The sequence below is a fragment of the Lissotriton vulgaris genome, chromosome 2_1, assembly GCF_964263255.1.
Source record: "Lissotriton vulgaris chromosome 2_1, aLisVul1.2, whole genome shotgun sequence".
Classification (NCBI taxonomy): Eukaryota; Metazoa; Chordata; class Amphibia; order Caudata; family Salamandridae; genus Lissotriton; species Lissotriton vulgaris.
Window position 1 is genome coordinate 1,790,482,615 of NC_141687.1, and position 25,115 is coordinate 1,790,507,729.

Here is a 25,115-nt window from a genome sequence, read left to right on the forward strand (position 1 = left end):
ACAAAGGAGGCAACGATCCAAATGGCAACACAACCAAACACCAAAGTAGAGGGTGCCAAAACTGTAGTCAACTTGAGTGACATAGTACTAACCCAGAGCGAAACTTCTATCTTGTCGCTGGGGTTATCCTACAGTGCCAGAGGTGACTTTGATTACGCCAGCACCCGTATTGATTTATTCAAATATGTCTGCAAGCTCAAGTTGAAAAAATACCACAGCACACGAAGATCTAACACCATGATTCCTCCAGCGCATCCACCACGACTATGAATAATCCACCACAAATAGGACTAGCACTCTCCCAGGAACTACTAGAGTTGCAGGAAGAGGAAGGGGCAATATCTGAGCTGGCCCTAGGCGGAGAACCGGCACAAACCCCATGTACAACATCATTCAAACCAAATTCCAAATTCTGCCCTGTGATGTTGAAGGATAATCTAGACATTTTTCACGGTCGAGTTTCATTGGAACTCAAGGATTCACAAATCAACAATGCAAACGCAAAGAAAAAACACAACTACCGTGACATGCAATATCATAATTTGATTAAAAAAACTGAAAGGACACAAACAGCTGGTAATCAGACAGTCGGACAAGGGCGGAAACGTTGTGCTCTGGCCAAGAAAAATTTACCTGGAGGAGGCTTTAAAACAATTAAACGACAGTGAATGTTACAGGAGAACCAACGCACAGGAAGTGCAAGCAGCAAAAAATGAAATCTACTCCAAACTGATGGCCTGGAAGAGCAAGGGCTTGCTTACGCTCGATGGATTTAAATATCTAAAGAACGATCATCCTGTGACCCCTGTAATATATTTTATCCCCAAAATTCATAAAAACTACCAGCAACCACCAGGAAGGCCAATCATTTCGGCCAGGAATAGTCTCCTGGAAAATGCCAGTAAATATAGTGACTTTTATTTGCAGGATTTTGTCAAAAACCTACCATCTTTTATACTTGACACAGGAGACTTACTGAAAAAACTTTCCAACTTTGAGTGGCAGCCAAACTTTCTCCTGGTGTCCTTAGATGTCACCTCCCTATACACGAGTATTCACCATAGGGATGGGATAAAGGCAATTCATCATTACCTAAGCAAGAGACCCGCCGAATTTGCAGAACATTCCAAAATGGTGGTGGACATGATTTCAGCTTGTTTAGAGAACAATGTGTTCCTATTTTTGAACCAGCTCTTTTTGCAAACTAGAGGGGTGGCTATGGGGGCCTGCTTCTCTCTCAGTTATGCCTGTCTCCATATGGGCTACTGGGAGGAGCAGGTCCTCATGCGTAACCACACTGCCACCATGAACACTAAGGTCAAATGTTGGTGGAGGTACATTGATGACCTCTTCCTCGTATGGGATGGCACTGTAGATGAAGCAACTGCATTTATTGAACAAATCAATGTTAATAATTTAAACCTACACTTTACCAGCACTTTTAGCAATATGTCTATTGTTTTTCTTGATGTGGAAATCGATATTGATAAGGGCAAGATACAAACTAGGCTATACAGAAAACCCACGGCCGGCAACACTGTGTTGCAGGCCCACAGCCATCATCCAGCACACCTGATAAAGAGCATCCCCTATGGGGAGATGCTCTGCATCAGGAGAATTTGTAGTAATGTCACAGATTGTCTTATTGCGCAAAATGAGTGCAAAACTAGATTTCTTGCTAGAGGTTATGCCATGAAAACTATTGATAATGCTATGAGGAGAGCCAACAAGGAAGAAAGACAGCAATTGTTGGGTTCCCCAGTAGATAGTGTTAGGGCCTCCAAATCTGATACGGCCAATGAAATACGATTAATCATGACCTACAGCAATCAGCACAAATCCATTCGTAAAATTGTCAAAAACAACTGGTCTTTAATCAGGATTGACCCTGTTGTAGGTAGCTTAGTGACTTCCTCGCCAAGCATTACGTACAAAAAAGCCAGATCCATGCAAAACAGCTTGGTCTCCAGTAGTCCCGAACTAGTCACGGGCTCGTGGCTAGGTGGAAGTAGAGGTTTCTTGAAATGTGCCACATGCAAAGCCTGTAAGAACGGTGTCAGCAAATCAGAGTATATGACACCACTCTCCCCCAATCCTATCAAAATAAGAGAGAAACTCAACTGTAAATCTGAATTTGCGGTTTATGTTTTAGAATGCCCATGTGGGCTCAGATATGTGGGGAGTACCAGACCCCAAGTGCACAAGAGAATTTTGCAGCATTTGAGGGCCATCAGCAATGCAGACCCCTCTTACCCTATGGCGAGGCATTTCGAAAAAATCCATGGAAAAAATCCCACTGGTCTAGTCTACTATGTAATTAACAGTGTCCCTCCTCAAAGAAGAGGGGGTGACAGAGAGGGACTACTACGCAAGCTAGAGACTAGGTATATTATTATGCTGGATACAAAGATGCCCAACGGTCTCAACAATAGTGAGGATTTTCATACATACCTATAAACTACTCACTCTGCCAAGATGATAAATATGCACTGAGGTTGTACCTGTAACCTGTATCATTATTCAGTTTTAATCTTACCATCTTTGTACTACCCCTGTCCTCCACACCATAAACTTTGAATCATGAGATATTTTATCTATTCCTTTTATTCACTATGCACATCTTTGTTTTATTCACAGGTAGCACTTTGATTTTAATGTTGCATGGTTTTGCACATTTAGCTGATTTGCACTGAACCTATTGCCAATTTGCACAAGAAGTAGAATTGCCACATGGGCACTATTGTTGTCATGGTCCTAAGCCATTAAATGTAATGTCTCATTTGCGTGTTTTGCACAGATCCTACTGTTGCTTAAAAGTAGCATACGGTTGATAGTCTGACATGTATTTCATTGGACCATTAACATAGAAAGTTTTGAGGTGATTCTGGCACAAATTAGGAATATTTATATAGTTTTAATACATTTTTAAATATATATGTGTTTTAATGTATTTTATTCTGAATTGCCATTTCATTCCTCTTCTCTAAACTTGTGCACTCTATCAAACTCAACAGTTTGCAGTGGCAATAAGTGACAAAATTGTATTTATACAGTCAATAGCAACATATCGTGTATTTTACATTTATCATTGTTAGCTAACTTTGCTTCAAGGCATTTATGCATTTACGAATGTAGTATTTTTACTATGTTTTTTCACGCAGCAGGCACCTTGCACTTTAAAACGGGTGGCCAGCCCCCATGACTGCGTCATGTGATCAAGGCTTTTGGTAGCCGAAATGCGTCATGGCAGACTGGTGTTGGGCAAAATAAACGTTTAAACACCTAAAAGAACGGGCCTCGTTATGTTAATGTTATGTTATGTTAAATAAACTTTTTGGGCGCAACTAACACCATTAGGTTCCTTGGCGCTTTGCTGAGGGAGCAGGGAAGAGAGACATAAAATAGCAGCTAGTTATAAGACTCAGTGAAGAGGAACGTTTTAAGGGAGGATCTAAACTTGGAGTAAGGAGAGGGCAACCTAAGAGGAAGGGGTAGGGAGTTCCAAAAAGACGGGGCTAAAAATGAAAACCTAAGACCACCATGTTTCCTCTTGAATCTGGGAACTGATAACAGGGCCATTTGGGATGACCGAAGGGTTCGAAGAGGGGCATACGGGTGAAGCAGGGAAGAGATGAAAAGGGGGCTGTGACCTGCAAGCGATTTAGAGATAATGCAGCCAAGCTTGAATTTGCAGCGGGCAGATACCGGAAGCCAATGGAGACTTTTTAAAAGGGGGCGAACATGTTGATCTCTGGGTTGGTGGTGAATCAGGCGGGCGGCCTGATTTTGGATCAACTGGAGTCTCCTGAGTTGATAAGCAGGAATGCCTACATATAGTGCATTTGTGTAGTCAAGCCTAGACATGACTAACGCAAGCAGGGCCAGAATAAGGGCATCGGTGGTGAGTAGGCGAGAGATTTTACGTATTTTCCTAAGTTGGAAGTGGCTTGAGGATACTACGGCGCTTATCTGGGGCGTCATAGAGAGGTCACTGCTAATGACGACTCCCAGACTTTTGGCTGAATTGACAGGGCAGGGGGGACTGCCAAGGCTTGCAGGCCAGAAGGAGGGGTGCCAGGGATTGGAGGGTCCCCCGACAAGAACCAGCTCGGTCTTGTCGGGGTTGAGCTTCAGTTGGTTTGAGCCCATCCAATTACTGATAAAACAGAGGGCGTTTTGAAAAGTGGTGATAGATTCATCAGAGGAGTCGATGGTAAACACCAGTTGGATGTCATCCGCGTAATTGAACGCGGAGACATTAAACCTACGGAGGGAACGGATTAACGGGGCCAGGTACAAATTAAAAAGGAGGGGGGATAAGGAAGAGTTCTGTGGGACGCCGCAAGTCAGCTCGACTTGAGTAGCGGAGAACTGGGACAGCCTGACTGCTTGATGGCGTTGAGTCAAGAAAGACCGAACCCAGTCCAGGGCGATGCCCTGGATGCCAGCCTCTGACACGGTCGACCAAGATGTCATGGTCGACCGTGTCAAAGGCGGCCGACAGGTCCAGGAGGACCAGGGCTTGACAGGTGTTAGAGTCGGCCCCCCTGCGCAATTCGTCCATCACAGATGCTGGGGGTCCAAGACACACGAGTCTTCCACAAAGATGCTGAGGGTTTGAGTGACATGCGACTCCAGAACTTTGCTGAGGAAAGGGAGGAGGGAAATTGGGCGATAGTTGCTCATGATGGACGGGTCTGCCGAAGGTTTTTTCAGAATGGCAACCACCTCGGCCCGTTTGAAGGATCCAGGAACCTCCCCAGTAGTCAAAGAGTTGTTTAAGAGGGCTAGGGGGGGTTCAGGACAGGAAGTGAAGGCTTCCCGAAGGGCCGAGGGGGGGGCAGCAATCGCTAGGGGAGCCAGAGGAGACTTTATGCAGAAGTGAAAGAAAATTGACCTTTGAGATAGGGGGGATCTGGGTTAAGGTGTGAGTATTGGAGTGGCAGGGTCACTGGGCGGGGGGGGGCAGGTGAGGCTTGGGTAGAAATGCTAGTTTTAATCTTAATGATCTTGTCCACAAAAAATTGGTTCAGGGAGTCACACAAGGACTGGGAAGGGAGGGGACCAATGGTAACTCTCGCCGGGTTGGACAATTCCTCAACAATTGAAAATATGTCTTTGGACTTGTTTGAGGAGTTCAGGATTTTATTAGAGAAATAGCGAGATTTAGCTAGAATTATTGCTGACTTATACTCTCTCAGCCGAGAGGAAAAAATCTCTTTTGTCTCGGGGAAGTATCCCCGACGCCAGCGCCTTTCTGCCTGACGGAGACTGAGTTTTAATGCTCTGAGATCCTCGGTGAACCACCTTTGGGCGTCATGACTGTGCCTCGTCTTGACTGGTTTTAAAGGTGCCACCGAGTCAGCAGCGGAGATAAGCCATTGGGTGAGGTTCTCTGACTGAGAATCAGTGGAAATAGTAGATCCCGTAGTGAGTGGGGCAGATGAACTAAGAAGGGAAGTGAATTTATTGAGATCAGCCTTGTTCCAATTGCGTGCCAGGAAGTTGGATTCTCGAACGGTAGTGACGGGGGAGGGCATGGCTAAAGTAAAAGTGATTAAAAAGTGGTCTGACCAGAGGCAAGGGAGAATGAGGGGTGCAGAGATGTCTAGGGAAGAGGTCCAAACCTGGTCCAAAATATGGCCTTTAACATGCGTGGGTGAGTGTATATGTTGGATACAGTTTAAACCCAACATGAGGTCTGAAAAGGCCAATGAGTCAGAGGTTTCATGGGTGTCCGACGGCCAGTAATTGAAGTCGCCCAGGACCAAAACGTTAGCGTTGTTGATGGTGAGCTGGGAGATAAGGTCGCCGAACTGGACGGAGAAACTAGGCATAGATTGGGGGGCGATAAATTAAAACACATATGAGTGAAGACCCAGGCTGCTCCAATCTGAGTACGAGGCAGTCAGTCATAGGGATGCTAGGAGTGGGCACTGGGGAGAAACGAATGGAGTGCCTAATGATGGCTGCAACCCCGCCACCAGCTTTGCCAGAGGGGCGGTTAACTTGCAATATGTAATATCCCGAAGGGATGGCTGCCAGGATATCAGGAGAAGAGTCGTCTGTGAGCCAGGTCTCGGTCAGAAACAAGATGTCAGGCTGTTCCGAACCCAGGAGATAGAAAATGTCTGACTGGTGGCTGACCAGAGTCCGGGTGTTGAGGTACATCACAGATAGAGGAGGATTAGGAGCTCTTACCAGTGGAGAAATACAGATCTTGGGACCCAGGGCAGGAGGCCTGGAGGTAGGAGATAGGGAAGTAATCTCAGGGAAGGTTTTTCTGGCCGTAAGCAGGCTGAATAGTGCAAGCCTGGGGGAGGACTCAGGAGGGGGAAGTGCAGGATTGAGAAATGAAATGAGGGATGAACGGGGATAGGTGAGAAGAGAGGCAGAGTGACATGCCCCATGACCCAGTCGGCCGCGGACGGGCGCAGACGGGCTTAACTCAGGCGCAACTCCGGCGCGCCTACATCGCGCCCGCTGCGCTCGTCCGCTGCGCTGACACATAGTAGCCATTTAAATAGGGGCGGAACGAGGGTGGAGTGTCAGGGATACACTATGCTGAAGGTAAGCCCAAGCAAAGATAGCGCCCGCTACCGCTGGGAACCCGCGATAACAATCAGCCCCCAGCCAGCAGCTCACCTCTGGAACTAAAGAACAAAGTTAGTGACCTGAATGTTCGTCGTCTCTTCCTAAATGTTCGGTTGGGCATGCTGAGTTAAAGGACGATAACATACCGTATATATTATATATATATATATATATATATATATATATATATATATATATATATATATATATATATATATATATATATATATATATATATATATATATATATATATATATATTCATTGAAAAAACCATTGGTTATAGAACATATATAGTTAGGAATTAGCATTTTCAAAACCTTAATTTACTCGCACAAAACCATAGAAATTCGAATATATAGTTAGTTGCAATAACTATATATCGCGCACCCCCAATCCACTGCTGATGATGTCACATATTACATCATTCATGACATGGTCAGTGACATCATTGATGACATCACTGATGACAACACCCAGTGACTGTATGTTTCTGTAAAGTTAAAATATGTCTTACATATTGAAGAATGAGTGGATGTATAAGTGTCTGGATGAAGGATTTAGTAGGTGCATGACTGACTGTATGAGTGAGTGATTAAATGTGTCTCACTGAGTGCATGGGTTAGTGACTAAACTGTCTTAATTTGTGCATTATTATGTCTGTTGTTCTGTAAACTGCTGCATGTGTTAATCAGTAGCTATATGAGTAACTATATGGGTTATTGATTGGTTGCCCAAGTATTTGTATGGGAGACTGAGTATGTGTGTGGGTGGCTGGGAGGTGTATGACTCTGTGCATAGATGTGTGAGCAGTTGATTCACTAGATGTATGGGTTCAAAAGTGCATGTGGAAACAGCTGCATGGGCAGTTGACTGTGTGCATGAGTGTATTGGTGAGTGAATGGATATCTCAGTGCTACATGTCAAAGTAAGTACATATGTAAAACACAGTACATGTGAGAGTTGAATATATAAATAACTGTGCATAAGAGCCAGTGAATGTTTGAGTGGCTGTATGGATCATTGTGAACTTGTATCAGGGATTGTATAAGAGAGTAAATATGTGTTAGAATATGTTTGAATTAGTAAGGTGTGTATAACTGTATAGTTGAGGAAATGGAGGAGTGATTGATTCTTTTCATGACTGACTAGATGTATGAGTAACTCCATGGATGAGTGACAATCTGTGAGTGTCTGTTTACACTGATTGTATCTAAGGTTATATTAGAGTCTGAAGAGGTTCATCGTATTATCACATGAATGATATTATCAGTGATGTGATCAGTAATGTCAAATGAGATGTCATCAGTGATGTCATCAGTGATGTCATTTGAGATGTCATCAGTGATGTCATCAGTGATGTCATTTGAGATGTCATCAGTGATGTCATCAGTGATGTCACTGACCATGTCATGAATGATGTAATATGTGACATCATCAGCAGTGGATTGCGGGTGCGCGATATATAGTTATTGCAACTAACTATATATTCGAATTTCTATGGTTTCGTGCGAGTAAATTAAGGTTTTGAAAAGGCTAATTCCTAACTATATATGGTCTATAACCTATGGTTTTTTCAGTGAATTTCATTGGTTTTTTAAAAGCTAATATCTATAGCTGTAACATATATTTTTATTCTAATTCACAAATATATTTTATATATATTTGTATTATATTTTTTTAATTCAATTTATATTATAGTTTAAATTATTTTTTCTTGTTTCGTTGCCGGTCCGCGAACCGGTAAACGCTCCGTTAGTGCAAATACCGCGTTAGAAAGGCACATCATGACGCGTCCCGTAAACGCAACATATCGCGTTACTAAGTAACGCCCCTTATGACGTGCTGCGTTAGCGCACCCGGAAGTGTTCTGGAACGCGAACAAAGGCGCGAAACGTAAAGCCCCGGAATCGATCCGAGGCGCGGCGCGGAACGCGGAAGGTAAGCATAACAGGTCATGTGACTAGTTAATACAACTTTTCATTGGTTGATTTTACTTTTAGTTTCCTAATGATGGAACGCTTGATCATATGACGTAAAACAAACACTTTTCATTGGTTTAGAACATTTTCTTTTCTCAAATGATGAAAGTCCCACCTTTTTTCCTCACTCCGACTTTCATTTTTATGAGAGAAAGACCTGTTTTTGTTTGCTAAGACATGGCATTTCTATTAGCTGCAGCTGGTGGATCTCCACCACCTCCACCACCACCAAAGAAGAGAGGACCGACTAGCCAGGTCATCTTCGACCAGGAAGAAGAAGAAGAAGAAGAAGACGAGGAACAGGAGCAAGGGACAAGTGGCTTTCTGAAAGAAATGCCAAGAACGTCCCATGTGAAAGTGAATTTTATCTGGCAATTTTTTTCTTTTCCTTCTCATGAAAAGAAAGTTAATGCCAGGTACGTTACCTGCCTCATCTGCAAAAAAACACTCTCGAGAGGGACCGAAAAAAAATATAGCTTTGGTAATCATACCATGCATCGGCACATGGAGACTTGGCACCCTCTTAATTATTCCAAAGCGCAATTTCGAGATTTGGTGGATAACCCCCGACCGGCAAAAACATCCACCAATGACTTAGCAATAAGTGAGTCAGAGGCAAGGGAAACGGTTCCAAATCTGCAAAAGAACTTTGGGCAGATGAGATTGACTTGTGTAGAGTGTGGAAAATTAATTTCATGCGGAGAAATGAGTATTACTTTAATAAATAGATCATTTGAAAATCATCAATGTCCAAAACGTCCTAGAAAGTAAATTTTTTTTTGTTGCTCCTGTTGAGCCCTTTGAAGTAAATCATTTTTGTTTCTCCTTCCTCAAAAAAAATTCAAAAGAAATATAAAACATCAAAAATAATAAAAAAAAGTTCTTTTCAGAACTACCTTCCCTTTTTAAAAAAATTGCTAGAATGTTTAGCACTCTAGCATCCTCTATTTCTATTGATACACTTCCCGGTTAGCGTTCAGGTACGCGAACCGGGAGCGAAGTAAAAAAAATATTTTTTTTAAAAAGACGAATTAATAAACAGAGAGTAATGTGAAAAGAAAGAAAAATAGAGGGAGTAACACACAGTTACTGTTGAAAGAGGGACTGATAAAAGAAGTGATAAGAGTAGTATAAATAAGTAATAGAAAAAGAAATGAAGGCAGTAGCAAAGACAGGAAACTAAGGGTTAAAAAAAAGAAGCAGAGGAACTAATAAAAGTTAAATCTGATAGACATGTAACGTAAAAAGTACTAAACGCTTACCTTATAATTGTCATTACCGTAGTGTATTATCATTTTCATACTTTTAATCTGTGTAAGAAAGAACAAAAACATTTAAATTAATACAAGATGGTAAAAAAAGAGTGAGCATAAGACAAAATGAATGTTAAATGTTAAATGTGGTATACTAGTAAAGCGTACAGCTGACCCAGCAAAGAGGCGTCCCGGCGCTGTATACCGTTGGGGAACCCATCCTGGCTTTCCCTGTGAGATGGTCCCTCCTGAGCATCCCCAAGGTGATGCCAGGCATCCCCGGCGCTGATGGGGCTGTTAGTTGAGATTAAGCAAGCTATTACCCAAAGTTGCTGAGTGGGACCCATGGTTGGAGTAGGCACCGAAGCGAGAATTATCGAGTCCGCTGACCAAGGCCCAAGATCCTGCCACGTCAGGAATTGAACCATGGTCCCAGGCCGACCTCTGCTTCTGGGTCCGCCGCCTCTAATCAGTGAGCCACACCAATCCATATACATATTAGAAATCACAATTCAAAGTAGAAAATTCATTAAACATATTTAATGGTTTATTTTTGCTGTTATCAGAAAAAATCAAATTTCACTGAAAACAGTGAGTTGAAGGTATTCATCATATAACAGCGGGGAAAAAAACACAATCAAAATGATTGTGTTTAAAAAAACCAAATAATATAAATAAGCAGAAATAGGAACTTCTCCAAAGTAACTTACTTTCTATGATGTCAAAGGATATCCTATGAACAGCTTATACTCAGTTGTGCTGTTACTATTTTCTGCCCGCCACTTTCTGAAAGATAAACTCAATTGTTTTAAGAAAACTGAGACATACAAAGCAATTTGAAACATCACACTAAGTTACAGCAACACCTAGAATCATTGTAGTCCAATTACCTACCCTAAATTCTGACTTCAAAAATCAAGTTAAAAGGCAACATTGCTTCATACTCAATTAGTAATGTTTGCTGAAAGAATAGCCATTTTTTAAATTTTAAATAAGCTGTGTAATATCCAGATGTTGTCAAAGGACCAGCATATTATGTAATAACTGCAGTTGCAAATGTTCTTCCTGAAATCGATGACTGTGTAGCAAAAACATTTTTAATTAGACTGGACAACTTATTTTCTTCCAGTTTATGTAGTTGAAATTGTAAAATGATATTTCATCCATAAGTTTTCAAAAATAATGTGACAGCATTGCAGACTTACATTTCCTCTACTCCTTATTTTGATCTGCTGCTTGACTTTGCTTATAAAAACAAACAGTTTTCGCTCTGTACTACAATTATCCACAAGGCCATATATAGTAGGAGCCATTAGAACCTCTGTAAATTCCTCTAAACAAATCCCAAGCTTCCTTTCCTAAAATTTTGGTTGTAAGAACACCAGGTAAGAATTTTGAAGGTGGAAAGGCAATCTTTTTTTAAAAGTTAAAACCGAATCATTGCAGAATGACCAACCGTTTCCAGATTTCAAATAAGCTGTGTAATGTCCTGAATTAGTTGAAGGACCGTTATGATATATAATTGCTGTAGTTTTAAAAGTCCTTCCTGATATTGACAACTGCGAAGCCACAAAATTATTAATTAAAGTTGTCAATTTAGTTCCATCAGGCCTACATCGTTGGAACATTAAAATGACATACTGGCCATAACTTCGTAAAATTAACGTGGACAGCATTGCAGACTTACATTGGCTACATTCCATGTTTTGATCGGCTGCCTTTACTAGCTTATTGAAGGATACTGATTTACTGTCAGGCAAAGTTAAATATATAAATCTTTCTGAGTCTACACTATTAGTACTTGATAGCCTACAGTTCTCGCAGTCATGCTGCCATTGATAAGAAAGGCCAAATAGATAATCTACATCTACACCCTCATCTTGCAATACATCAAGCATATACATTAAAAACTCCTGACAATCCTGCTGAATATTTTCAGAGAATTCTGTTTGACCTGAACATTCGTCTAACAGAAAACGAATTTCAGACACACTTTCTACTCTCGTTTTATCAGCACTACATTTCTCTAACACAGAATTCAACAAACAGCATAAACTTTGTTCCGAATTGATCACAATCTGTTCTTTGAAAGTCTCTAGTGAAAAGAGAACATTAACAACTACATTAGCATAGCAGCTGACACCAGAACTATTTTCAAATTTAAAACCAACAACATTTTCAACAGAATTCATTTTATTCCTGCTTCCACTTTTGGGTTCATCGACTTTTGGTCTTTTTGCTACAACCTCCCTACTATTACTGATATTTCTTCGTTTCCGGCCTACCACACGTTTCTTAATCAAAGGATATTGAGGCAAATGTGGCGCATACTCTCTTCTTAACCTATTGTATTCCTTAACACAATCTAGATCTGCACAAATGTTTGTGACATCACAGTCAATCAAGTACAAACCCGATAAAGTTTTGACTCGTGACAATGCTACATAAGCCATACCCTCTTTGAATACAGAACTGCCAATATTCACTAAAGCAGTGTCTACACTTAAACCTTGCGATTTATGAATTGTCACCGCATATGCCAAGCAAACAGGAAACTGCTTACGGCGAACATATAAGTCTTTAACAAGCAAAAACCTAGCAGAGCAACGACCAATTAGCTGTACTTCCTCAATGCCATCAAATTTAATTTTTAAAAATTCAATTCCATCTCTATTTCTGTATTTCTCAAAATCAACATTACCCATTGACCCATTTACCAGACCTCTTTCAACATGTAAATTCCTTCTCAAAATGATTCGGCAATTTAAGCACACATTCAAAGTCTTTTCAAAACCCGCAGTTTTAGATATAGTCTTCTCTAATGAATCCAATTTAGATTTCAAATTCTCTGACAAAATAAGTGTTGCTCCCATATGCTCTATTTTGTCAATAGCTTCAAGTTTCACAATCTCTTGTTTTTCTAAATTCAACATTTTGTTGTTGAAGATGGAACATTCTGCAAGAGTTGGCATCAAACATATTCCAGATTTCTTCACAGTAATTTTCTGAAAAATATTCTCTGGCAAAACGTCTTCTTCTGGATATAAATTTGACAGTAAGCGTGCATGTAAAGCTTCTTTACCACGCTCAGTCACTCTCCCGATTCTAATATCTTGTAGAATATTCTTGTAATCTTCGTCCTTCGCCTGACGCATATTTTCACGCAGCTCAGCATAACTGAAGTTTAACCATATGTTAACGTTGCCAATGCTCCCTAGGCACTTCTTGGTATCTTCATGTGTAAGCAGTTTAAACACTGGTTCTCCTTTCACTGGTGTCAGCTGCAGAAGATCACCAAAAACAATGATGTGTTTGCCACCGAATAACACATCATACTCTGTTTTAAGAACTTTCTGCATTCTTAAATGCACAAAAGCAAGCATGAGATTGGAAACCATGCTTACTTCGTCAATGATAAGAAGTTTCATCTTCTTCAAAACTCGAGATACTTCACAACAAGCATCTCCAGATAACTTGTGGTATTGTAATTTGTTATCATGCTCCACTGGCAGCATCAGTAACCGATGCAAAGTAATCCCTTTAATGTTATGAGCTGCCAGTCCAGTTGGAGTGGTCACAACACAAGACAGCGATGAATCAGTCCTTTTCTGCATATAACATGAAATTGCTTTAATAAGGAAACTTTTTCCAGTTCCTGCTTCTCCACTCACGTACAGTCGAACAGGCTTCAACGACGTACATGAGCACTCTTCCTTCTCATGACTTAATCCATGCTCAATTTGGTTGGTAACTTCGACATATATTTTCCTCTGCTCAACGTTAAGTTGTCTTTCCAATTCTTCTAAGTTAACCGCATCCTTCTGAGCATGTGCCATGGCTCTTTCCACTTCAATCATGGCAGTGGCAGCTTCATTTTCAATAACTGGTTCTCCTAGTGGATCCTGACTCAATGAAACAGAACTCTGACTGTCCTGAGAACTGTCTCTAGCAATCTCGGCTGCAATTGTTGCTTCCTGCTCAATTTCTGCATTCAACATTTGTAGATATTTTGGAAAAACAGGACATTCTATGGACTCCTTGGCTGCATTGAAAGAGTCTTCGTAACAGAGGAAATCCCTAAGCAGTTCCTCTTCTGCACGCCAAGGCTTGAAAAGTTGCAAAAGAGCTAAATAGAAAAACTCTTTTCTTTCGGGAGATTGGCAATCCAATTTTCAATGATTTATCAATTGACATTTTTTTTGCTTGACCAGACATCCCTCACTTCCAATTACAGCATACACTCCTTTATCAATATCTTCTTTGATGTTCCTCTTGAAAACGTAATTTTGAAGAACTTCATACAGACAAGCATTCTCCAGGTGACTGCTTCTATTTGGATAATATGTATCCAACATGTTGCTCTTCAAAATATCTGTACTGTTTGGCTCCTTCCCCGCCAAGTACTCAATTTCCCGTACAGGTTTCAGAACTCGATTACGCGTTGCAGCAAGACCAAGACTCGCCCAAATGATACCCTAGATTTGGCATAGAGACTTGCTGAAGATAACCGGTCAGAACATTCGTAAGCTCCAATTTCTCGATGCGACAACATCTTCAGACTGAAACTGTACAACTTCTTACTGAGGCTCTTTTCATGGGAAATATCCTCCCACATATACTTCAGTTCTGTCTTTTTTTTTTTAGTGATGTAAGACGTCACATACCGAGCCACAGCCATACAGTTGTCAGCCACAAACTGTATATCCATGTTAGCATTCCACATGGACAAAATCACTGGGTTGTAGTCGTTGATGTACTTGGACTCTTCGTTTCTTTTCAAATTGTATGTGTTTTTGGGTGATTTCCTCGTCACATTATGTCGCAGCGATGACATCAAATTGTTAACTCTTCCTTTTGATAACACCGACCGTGGAAATGCAAAACGACATTTGGTGTAATATTTGTCCTTGTTTCTGAATTTACGACGACAGTACTTTCCACAACGATGGCTTTGAAACCGTAAAACTTGTTCTCTTAGACTTTTGTCTTTGTTTGTCTTTGGAACAGCACATGTAGCATACTGTTCTATGAAACTCATCACTAAGTCATCCGGATCTGTTCCAAATTTGGGTGCATCTTTGATCCATAGTAGCATATGTATATGAGGAGCACCTCTTGCTTGATACTCCTTTCTCCAGAAGAAATCCAACACCTCTCCAAGAGGTGGATTTTTCTTGTTCGTGATGAAAGACATCATAGCTTCAAATCTATGATTGAAGTACCTGCAAACATTCACAGGATCCAAAGAGCACAGTTCTCCGGGTGTCTTAAATTCGATATTTTCAATGTTTCCATTTGCCTCTCGTAGAAATTCAAGTAAGTCTTCCCAGCCATACTCAGCACAGCTGAGAGTGAGGAACCATGTGGGAGTTCCTAAGTTCCTCAGCATACATTTTAAGTCACCATGACGGCGGTACCAATACTCATTAGTACCACGCTGACAAGCCATGAGATTAATCAGGTGAGAATCCAAAATACTGTCTTGCACATTGACTTTATCCATAAAGTCCCTTGCCGAGATATTTCGCAGTTGTAAACCACTTTTCAAGATTTGGTTCACTGCATAAGACAATCCAGAGAGATCACTTTCAAACAATAGATGAAATAAATAGGGAATGCATTGTCGAAACCTAGGATCTTCTGTATACAATCGTAAAGTCCGGTATTCTGAAGCAGGAATTTGAACAGGTCGCTCATCATAACGTCCTACTCGACCTGTGGGAAATAACTGTGGGAAACACCGAGCTTCCAAACTTTCCTCCCAAACACTAATAGGACTCCCTTTGGCTTGTTTCATTTGAAACAACTCAATAGCATTCCCCATGACTTCCTTGGAATGCAAAGGATGAACACTATAATGTTCATACATTTCTTCCTTTTTAGAGGCTTCTACTTTCTCAATTTGACCAGGACACAAATCGCTGTCCTCTTCTTCACTTACTTCCTCTTCTGCAACACATACATTCTTGTAGTACTTATTATTTTTTATCAAATACAATGTTGCCTTTTTAACTTTCCTAACATCCACTAAATCTTGCCAGATTTTCTTACTCTTTGTCGGAACACCATTAACTATGATAACCAGAGGTTCCTCTTCCACTTTCTCTACTCCAATTGTATTAATGTTTTTCTTCAAATCCAAAGGCAAATAAACAACCCTTCCCTTTAATCCTCTCTGTAAATCTGATGGAGGCAACTTCCCTGTCTTTGGCTCCATTCGTACAATATCCTGGAAGGGATGGACACTTTGAATCAAAATAGATTCATAAGTATTTAAATCCTTCAATTCATAAGGAATGTCATCTAATTCCAGATTATTATAAACCGCGCTAGCAGGCATCTGGTTTTGGTTTAATTTGTTATAGCAATAAGTACACATACGTTGGTCTGCTCCCAAATCAAAACAATTTTCTACCATCAAGTATGTGGCAAAATCCTTCCATTCACTATTGTTTTCCATATCACTCTTTGCATATATATCCACTAACTTATTCTGATTCTTATAATAAGTCCGTCGACAACACACACAAGTGAAATTAGGCCTCTCACTTGATTTCACCATAAACGTGGAAATTTCCTTGTGAAACTTATCTGTACTGAAAATCTGTTCACTGTCTTCCACATTACCATCTTCTAGTGGTTCAATATCAACATTGTTCTCTTTACCAGCAAAATAACAGAACCTACTTCAGAACCATGCAAAAGAGCTTTGCTTAATTTTTTAAGCATAATTGCTGGACTCTTAGCATAATACAACATTCTAACTAATTTCCTCACTTTATTATGATGCACTGCTAGCATCCTGAAATGATGAAATACACTCTGGCATACTCTCCTAGAAAGACAAGCCAGTGAATGACTACGCAAACCTGTCACTTGTCTCACTCTGCAAGGATCTACAGCCTGATTCATCATGCTCCCGTTTTGCGAGGCCCTAATAGCGATTCATAGCGAATCGCTATTAAGGACTCGCAAAACGGGATTCATGTAGGAATTGCAAAAAAAAAGTGATTCCTTACAATTCCTTATTTGCGGTTAGCAAGTTGCTAATCGCAAATAAGGAATAACTCGCCATTCATTCCTATGGGTCAAAAGGCCCATAGGAATGAATGGGGAGTATTCCTTATTTGCGATTAGCAATTTGCTAATCGCAAATAAGATAGCGATTTGAAGGGTGCCAGGGGTGTCCACAGGACACCCTGTAGCACCCCTCAAATGAAATTTCACACAGGTGTTGCACACACACATGTCCAAAGGACATGTGTGTGTGTAACATGCAACTCAGAAAAATGCATTTAAAGGCATTTTTCTGAGTTTTCGCAATTTACCGCGAGGTCTGACCTCGCGGTAAATTGCGGCAAGAAATTGCGAATTCGCATATTTAATTTGGATGTTGAATTGCATTTAAGGAATCTCTAATAGAGATTCCTTAAATGTAATTCCTCGCACATTTGCGACATCGCAATTAGCGATTTTTGCATTTGGGATGCTGAATCCCAAATGCAAAAATCGCTCTCGCAAAGGGCCGGATTCTCAGAATCCGGCCCCTTGCGAGCGCAATTTTGGTACATGAATCGGGCGGCTAATTCTTGCAACAACTTTATTTTTTGCTTTACACTTTTCTTATGAAATGTCCGTATAAAATCACAAAGCAAATTGATGGAATCCTGTCGCACACTGCAAATAGAACTACACTTCCAGGTGTACACTGGTCCCTTAGGACGTCTCCCTAAAACCTCATCACTTAGCGCCTCTTCTGCATCTGCAGACACAAGTATTTCTTTTTCAACCGGATGACCATCTTTTACCTCATATGCTCGACCACTGCTGCCAACTGCATGCACCAAAACATTGTCCTGAAAATAACTCTCCTCAGTAAAAAATGCCTCACTATTTGAACTATGCATCTATTCTCCTATGAAAACTTCACAAAAATTACTCCGATTAACGTCTCTCTTCCATCTACTATTAGATTTGAAAACATAGATTACCTTGTTTAGTTTCCTAATTCTATTAATTACCAAAATAAATAACTTTTGCTTGATTTCGAAAGCCTGATCAATAATTTTCTCTACATTTTTCTTTTTCTTATAAAATGACACTTTCTGTTGACCTTTTTTAAATTGTTTTACCAAATTGACAATTACCCTGTTGCGGAACATTCACTTACGAATGTCCCTGAAAATATTTGCCCTTCTACTGCCATGCACAGAGTTATCTCCTGCTCTAGCACAAACTTTTTTCACGGGCCTTTCCTTTCCATTTAAATAGGCTTTCTTTTTCTGGACTAAAACTTGTTCTGTAGTCATACTTTTGTTTCTACAAATGTTTTTAAGGAATGATTTCGTTCTCTTACCCGGTGTTCTCTTCGTCCGTTGAGGTAATATTAATGTAGAGGACTGCTGCAAAATATTAGGTAACTGCTGTCTTTGACGTTTCGTAGCCTTTCGAATTCTATCCTTAGACGGCATTGTCTAATTCCCAAATAATCTGCAGTTGAATCTGTGGTGAAATATAATAAAAAATGTTATTAACCACTATTACCAAACAGTAAATCAATAACAGTAAGAACTAGATTCAACAATGCTATAAAAAAAAAAAAGTATTCACAAGGGTGCAGGGGGTATCACTTTGACACCCTCTGGCACCCTCAAAACAGGCACAGGTGCCATGTAAGCATGAGCGAATTTTGCGGATCTCGCGTTCGCGAATTTGCGGATTTTTGAACTCGCAATCCGCAAAATCCGCGAATTCTTGCGAATTTGCGGATTTTTTTTTTTTTTGTGTTCGCAAGGATTTCTGCCAGTTCGCGAGGGTTTCGTACCAGTTCGCAATTGCGAACTTACATTTCGTCGCGCAACGGTCGCGAATTATGTTGTTTCTACGTCTGGTTCATCATCACAGGTTCCCAGCACCCTCTGTTTCACCACTGCAACCCTCTGTTACATCAATGCCACCCTCTGGTTCATCATTACTGTAGATTATGGGGGGGAAAAGCAAGCACACCATCCCTGCTTCAACTCAGATGAATTAATTTGGGGTTAGTTTATTAATGTGTCACTGTTTTAAAATTCCAGTCTGGCACCTGCTTCCTTATCTGTAATTTTGCTTTCTGTTGCAGTGCATTTTTTTTCCCCAGGACCTTCTTTGTGGCCTACTTGTAGCTATTGTATGAGCCTGCTGTGAGGGTCAGAGCAGGGTCATACAATTGTTGCAACTAGCAACTGAATTCTGGAGGGGCCCCAGTCAGGAAGCACTACCGGGAATTGCTACTAATGATGAGTTTGAACTCTTGCCCCTGCCGAGTGCTTTCACTTTTGAAAAACTCGTTTTTCTGCAATTTCGCGGGGTTCGCGGGGTGCGAACACGCGCAAGATCGGATTCGGAAGCCGCAAATTCGTGCGAATATGCAATTTGTTTTTTTTGCGGCGTGTTAGTTGGCAAGGTTTTGTGCGTTTTTGCGAGCCGCTCGTAGCGCAAGACGCGAAGTTACCCTCGCGGTCGTTCAAGGGCGCAGCCATCTTGTTTGCCTGACGTATTTCCGTTTCCGGGCGCGAAGTGTAATCTCGCAAAGTCCGCGGTTTGCCAGTACAGTCTCGCGCGTGTTCGCAAGGAAAATCTCGCGCGAACTTACCCGCGCGGTCGTGAACGGGCGCGGCCATCTTGTTTCTCATTCATTGCTATGGTTCTGGGCATGGTCTTTGTATCCTCTGTCAATCTCTGCCATCCTTTGCTTGTTTGAAGTTTTTTTTTATCTATTTTACTTATTATCTATCCCTCTATTTTTCTAGCCCTATATTTTTGTGTTTACTGCTACTTTTGGTTAATTTTAAACTACTTTTGTAAACTCTTTTCTTTTCTTCTCTTCCCTATTCTATTTTCTTTATTCCTTTCCGCCCAGACCATGGTGAAGGGAGCCGGGAAGCATCCCGAGAAGGGGAAGGGTCCCGCACCCCGTGTCCGGCTCCCGTGCGGGCGTTTGAGGGGGGAGCTAGTGATGCCACGGGAGATCTTTACCCCGGAGGAGGTGGCCCAACTCATTTTTTATGTTCAGCGCCGCCTCCCCAGGACCATCATGGGAGGCGGAAAGATCAGTGCCGGGTACGGGGCCCGGGAGCGCCGGAAGCGGTGGGAGAAGGTGTGCCAGGCCATTTACCACCACTCTCGGGTCTGGCGCACCTACAACCAGGCCACCCACCGCTGGACGGATGTCCTGACCCGTGAGCGAGATCTGCTCGACCTCCTTGGCCTTGAGATCCCCGGGCTTGGTGAGTAGTAGTAGCTATGTCTTTACTACTATGTTTTCTCCTGCTGTGTTATTATATTGCAAATTTTTGTTTTTTACCAAGAGCAATAATGCTGCTCATTACATTGTAGGTACATTTTATTTCAAAATCTTCTGTGCATTTCAGGTACACTGCTCTCCTTCTCAGTAGTGTTGCTACTATGCTTATTTGTTTTAGATTTTGTGTTCATTTCATTGGCCTGTGAAATTATGTATGAGTGTAGTTGAAAGAACTGCGCAATGCTACACACTAAGGTTCAGATTTTTAATTACCGGCGCATCCCTGCAAAGTTGCAGGGATGCGCCAGTAATTGTGCGTCACGCCACCATCACCCATGGTGCGCCGTATTACAATGCGGCGCGCCATGGGCCCAAAACGTCACCAAAGCGTTACGCATCTGTGCCGTAAAGGTGGCGCATTGCTGGAGTTGCGTCGCAACGATGGTGCAGCTCCATCAATTCTCTGGGGTGCCCTATCTCCCCAATGCTGCGTCAAGCCGTACGTCTGCTTCAAGCAGGCGCAGGGTTTGAGTCACGCATCATTGTCCTCAAAGTGACTGATTGAAATCTTGTAGATTTCCCTCAGCCACTTTTAGGATGCGTTCCTGCGCAGGAACGCCCTCCCTTGCGCCGGAACACCCCTATTGGCGCAGGGCTTTACAACGTGATGCATCTCCCAGATGCGTCACGTTGTTAATATACGCCGCACCATTGCGCCTCTTTTGTGCTGTCGCTGCGTCACAAAAGTCACGCAACAATGGAGCAAAAGAGCCGCAAGGGCCTTATAAATCAGCCCCTACAGACTCAAGTCCAGTCCTTCCTTTGTACACATGGCGATAAGAAGAAATAGTGGTGGTGGATTAATAGTTTGAGTATTTTAATGACTGGTGAATGTAGTAGGAAACTTTAGTGTTGTCGCTGATCTTCAATCACGATGGACTTTGGCTGTCACTTTGCGTGCTGCGGACTGCTGCCTGCCAATCCTAGGCAAACCTTTTTAGTACTTTGTTTAGTGAGTTACATAGGGTAGTTTCCAATTCGACGGTCCGCAAATCAAGCAATACTAAAGTAATGACGTAGTCGACCACATGAGATTGGTCAATAATATATCCCGTGGAGTCGTTCCCTATTTGCTATTTCGCAAAAATATTTTGTTACTTTGTTAGTTCTTTTTTAAATGTTTGATTTGGTTGAGAAATAAATATCATCCATGTTTTCTGTTTTTCTTTCTTTCATGTTGTACATCAGCTTCCCCCAGGGGCAAGAGGAGGACACAGGAGGAGGAGGAGGAGGGTGCTGTTGTCGATGCAGGCCAGGACCGGGCAGTCGAGGGCTCCTTTGCTGGCCCCAGTAAGTTTTAATTTTAATATAGAGTACTTATTTTTTCCTAGCGTTCCTCATTCGATTTTTTCTAAATCGTCTTTGATCTTCTTGTAGACAGGATCTAAATTCTTATCCCTATGACTCCGTGTGGTATTACTAGATTATTCTTATTAGTCTGTCTGTGTAGCTAACTAAGATTGCACATTTGGCATTTCCATTGGACTCCCATTCTAGTCAGCAATAGCTCTATGCACTGAGTGTAGTCCTCTGGGATTGTCCATAATGTCTTTTCAAGTATTCTAAATGTTTATGCTTTGACCATTGCCAACAATAAAAAGGTGAATGACCACCACCAAGAAATAATAAGATACTACTTTACTTTTGGTTTGGATAGGACAATCCATTCTACTACTGTTGCAGGGACAAATCTGCACAAACAGAACTATGGACACTAAATAATGCATCGCTTAGCTTATCAATTATAATAGGTGCTGTAACTGTTAGACTTTCCACATACCTCAGTGATAACAGACTTTGTAGTTGAACCCCCAATCTCCTTACTGACTAGATAGTGTGGCAGAGTCATTTCGCTCCCAAAGTCACCGATGGCAGAGGCACGGAATCATGCTTGCAAAAATTCGAAAACCTTTAGCTCATCCACTCTAGTCTGGAGGACCAAAAACCACAGAGTCTATTTAAGTTTAAAAGCTTTATTAAAAGTAAACACATTTATTAAATTCAAGTTTGTCATAAAAGTGAACGTGTAACTGAAAATGGAAAAGTGCTTAGTGCTGACGATTAATTGGACACATTTCTTGTGGTCGAGCCGAGCTCTCACCTGGTTTGAACTTGATCCTGCTCGTGTTCTTAGAAGTCAAGGTTCTGTCTGTTAGGAGAAAAAGTGGTGCGTGTTAAAAAGTAAAAAGCAAACATTCATCAGTTGTGCCAAAAAGTGCAGCAAGACAACAGCCTTCCCTGGAAAAAGGGACATTTTTACTCTAGAGTACACAGTCAAAAATTATTAAATTGTACACTTTTTTCACATTTCTTTCTTCCTCCTAGACCAAATATTATATAGTAGTGAGTGGTGTATTCTAACATTATTAAATGTACTTTGTAGGTGGAACATCTGGAGACGGGGCCAGCGCGGAGGTGGTGGCATTGGACGAGGAGGACAACTCTGGGGAGGAGGCGGTGCAAGTGCCGGAAAAGGACATGCCTGTGAGGGTTCACACGGTGGTGGCGGGCAGAGGTAAGCTATACATTCCTTAGTCATTGAGATTGAAGACTGCAGAGTGTGCTTTCTGCACGGGTGTATTATAAAAAAAGCAGGTAGTAGCCTCCTCTAAATGTACTTCGACTTAGCTGTGAAGTTTTTGGCGAGAAGAATCCCAATCAGATCTGAGGTGAACTTGATGGATGGGATGAACGAAAAGCGAAAGAAGGGTGTAAGTAAGTGTGGAAGCACGAGAAATGTAATGATGACTGGCAAAGAAGAATGATATGTGTTTGCTTGGTCCCCGAGGTGGCTGGGAAGGTAAGAAAATGGTATGGTGCATGGCTGGGTGAATGATGAAGCAAGGATGGGTGGAAGGAGAACAGCCTGGGTGGGTGAGACAGAAACTGTATGTCTGCAATATACTTTGAATGGATGGATGCCTGGATCATTCATGGTACTATCTGACTCTTAGATAGCATATGTGAATCTAGAGAGAGTAGACGGTCACTGGATGAACTAAGTGTTACTTTGAAGAGCATGTAACACCGCACCCGCACGTCCGTTCCAGTGTAGGAAAGGCAAGGAAAAGAAGTTGTAACGTTGTCCAAAGACTACCATGAATAGTAGCAGTAGTTTGTATTGCAACTGCAAGCACAGCATATATCCAGTTATTACGATGGGCACTCCCTACCTCCCTTAATAACTTTAGTTTAGTAGTAGTACGTCATTCATGTGTGGGGGTATCACTGTTCACTCAATAATAAGCAAAGCACCTAAAGTCATCCCATATGTCATCAAATACATCCCATGTGAAGTGATAGATAATCAGATAATTTAGCTTCTTCATTTTCCTTTTCTAATACTCATTTGCACTGTAGGGTGAAAGCTAAATTAATTAAGCAGTAGCCCTTTTAACAGAGTATTCTCAGTGCCACCCGTAATAGAAAAGTAAGAGCTTCACCACCTGCATGTACTGGACCGGTACAGTAACGCAAGTCTGTCTCACTCACCATGGTGTGCGTCTGTTTTTCTCGGGTGCAAGTTCACTGCGCTGGCATTATGCCGGCTTGCATAAGATAACGTACCAATTGTCCTAAACAAGAGAGAAGAAGAAGAATAAGAGTGGTGTACTGTCATAGTCGACTGTAATAGAAGTCCATAGTGCTCGTAGAATTTGTTCCTTAAACTCCCACTAATGTTAGAGCAAGGATGAAGAAGTCGGAGGTTACATAGATACTGTCCTCAATAGTTATGCACTGTGCTTTCAATTTGCTACTTGTACTGTGACAACTTTCTGCTCAATCATTTTGTGTTAATCTTAAGGAGCATTGGTTACAGACTATGTCTTTCTTTTTTCATGTAGTTGCTCCTTCCAAATCCAAGACACCATCAAGGAGGAAGGAGCAGGCTCGAATGGCCCGGCAACGGAGGCTGGATGCCACTGTGGCTGAATATCGGCGGCTGGTGGCCCTGGAGGAGGAGGAGACGCAGTCTGGAACAACAACAACGTCCACTGGGACAGCTGCCTCCTCCTCCGTGCGGGCTGCCAGCCAGCGCAGTGCTCCAGCGGTACGGAGCCGGGCTACCAAAGCCAAACGCCACCGCCCAGCAGCAAAGAAAGCAGCTGCCCCTCACAGGATTTGCAAGGCACACCGGCGCCGCTTATCCCTCAGACTGTCCTACCTGGAGCAGGAGGTCCATAATTATAAGAACGTGGTGGAGGGCCTCCGCTTCGAACTTGCCACCCTCCGCAAGGAGCATGATGCCCTGGCTGCTAATTCCAACAGCACCCTGCCATAGTGTCCCTTGCCCCTTTTTTAGAGACTTTTGGGGGGTGGGAATTGGGAGTTGTGATTTTTGGGGACTTTTGAAGGACAATCGTTGGGGTTAGGGAGGGTCTTGCGGGAGATTCTTTTGTTAGGGCTATAAAAATATACTTTTTGAAACTTTATCTGACCATACCTGTTTTTTACTGCTTTTGAGTCTGGTGGGTGGGGGTTTAACATAACAGTAAGTTTGTTTTCCTGAATAGTCCTAGGACTTTAGTAGTACTACCGTCAATCAAATCTCTCGTCTCTCCTAATACTCCATTATACTACCTCCAACCAAACGCCTATCTTACCTGTAATTTCTGTTTGCAAGTAGGGCTAGGCCCAGGGCTGGCTCCACGGGAAACAGCAAATAAGGTTGGCAATCCTGGGCGGATAAAATTTCCTCATAGCGGTGGTACTACTGGTGTGACACAGTGGCAGTTGCTTGCCTATGAAAAAAAGAAAATGAAATCTGGTTTGTCCTCCTGAGCAATACAAAGGTACAATACAGAATATGGCAGGTGACAGAAGTACACTAGAACAGTGCCACGTTGTAGCCTAACAAATGTTAAAGTATAACTAATTCGGTTGAAGTTCTTTGACATTAGCCATGGGTCTTTGTCAAGCAGAGTAAGAATATATCCTCGGA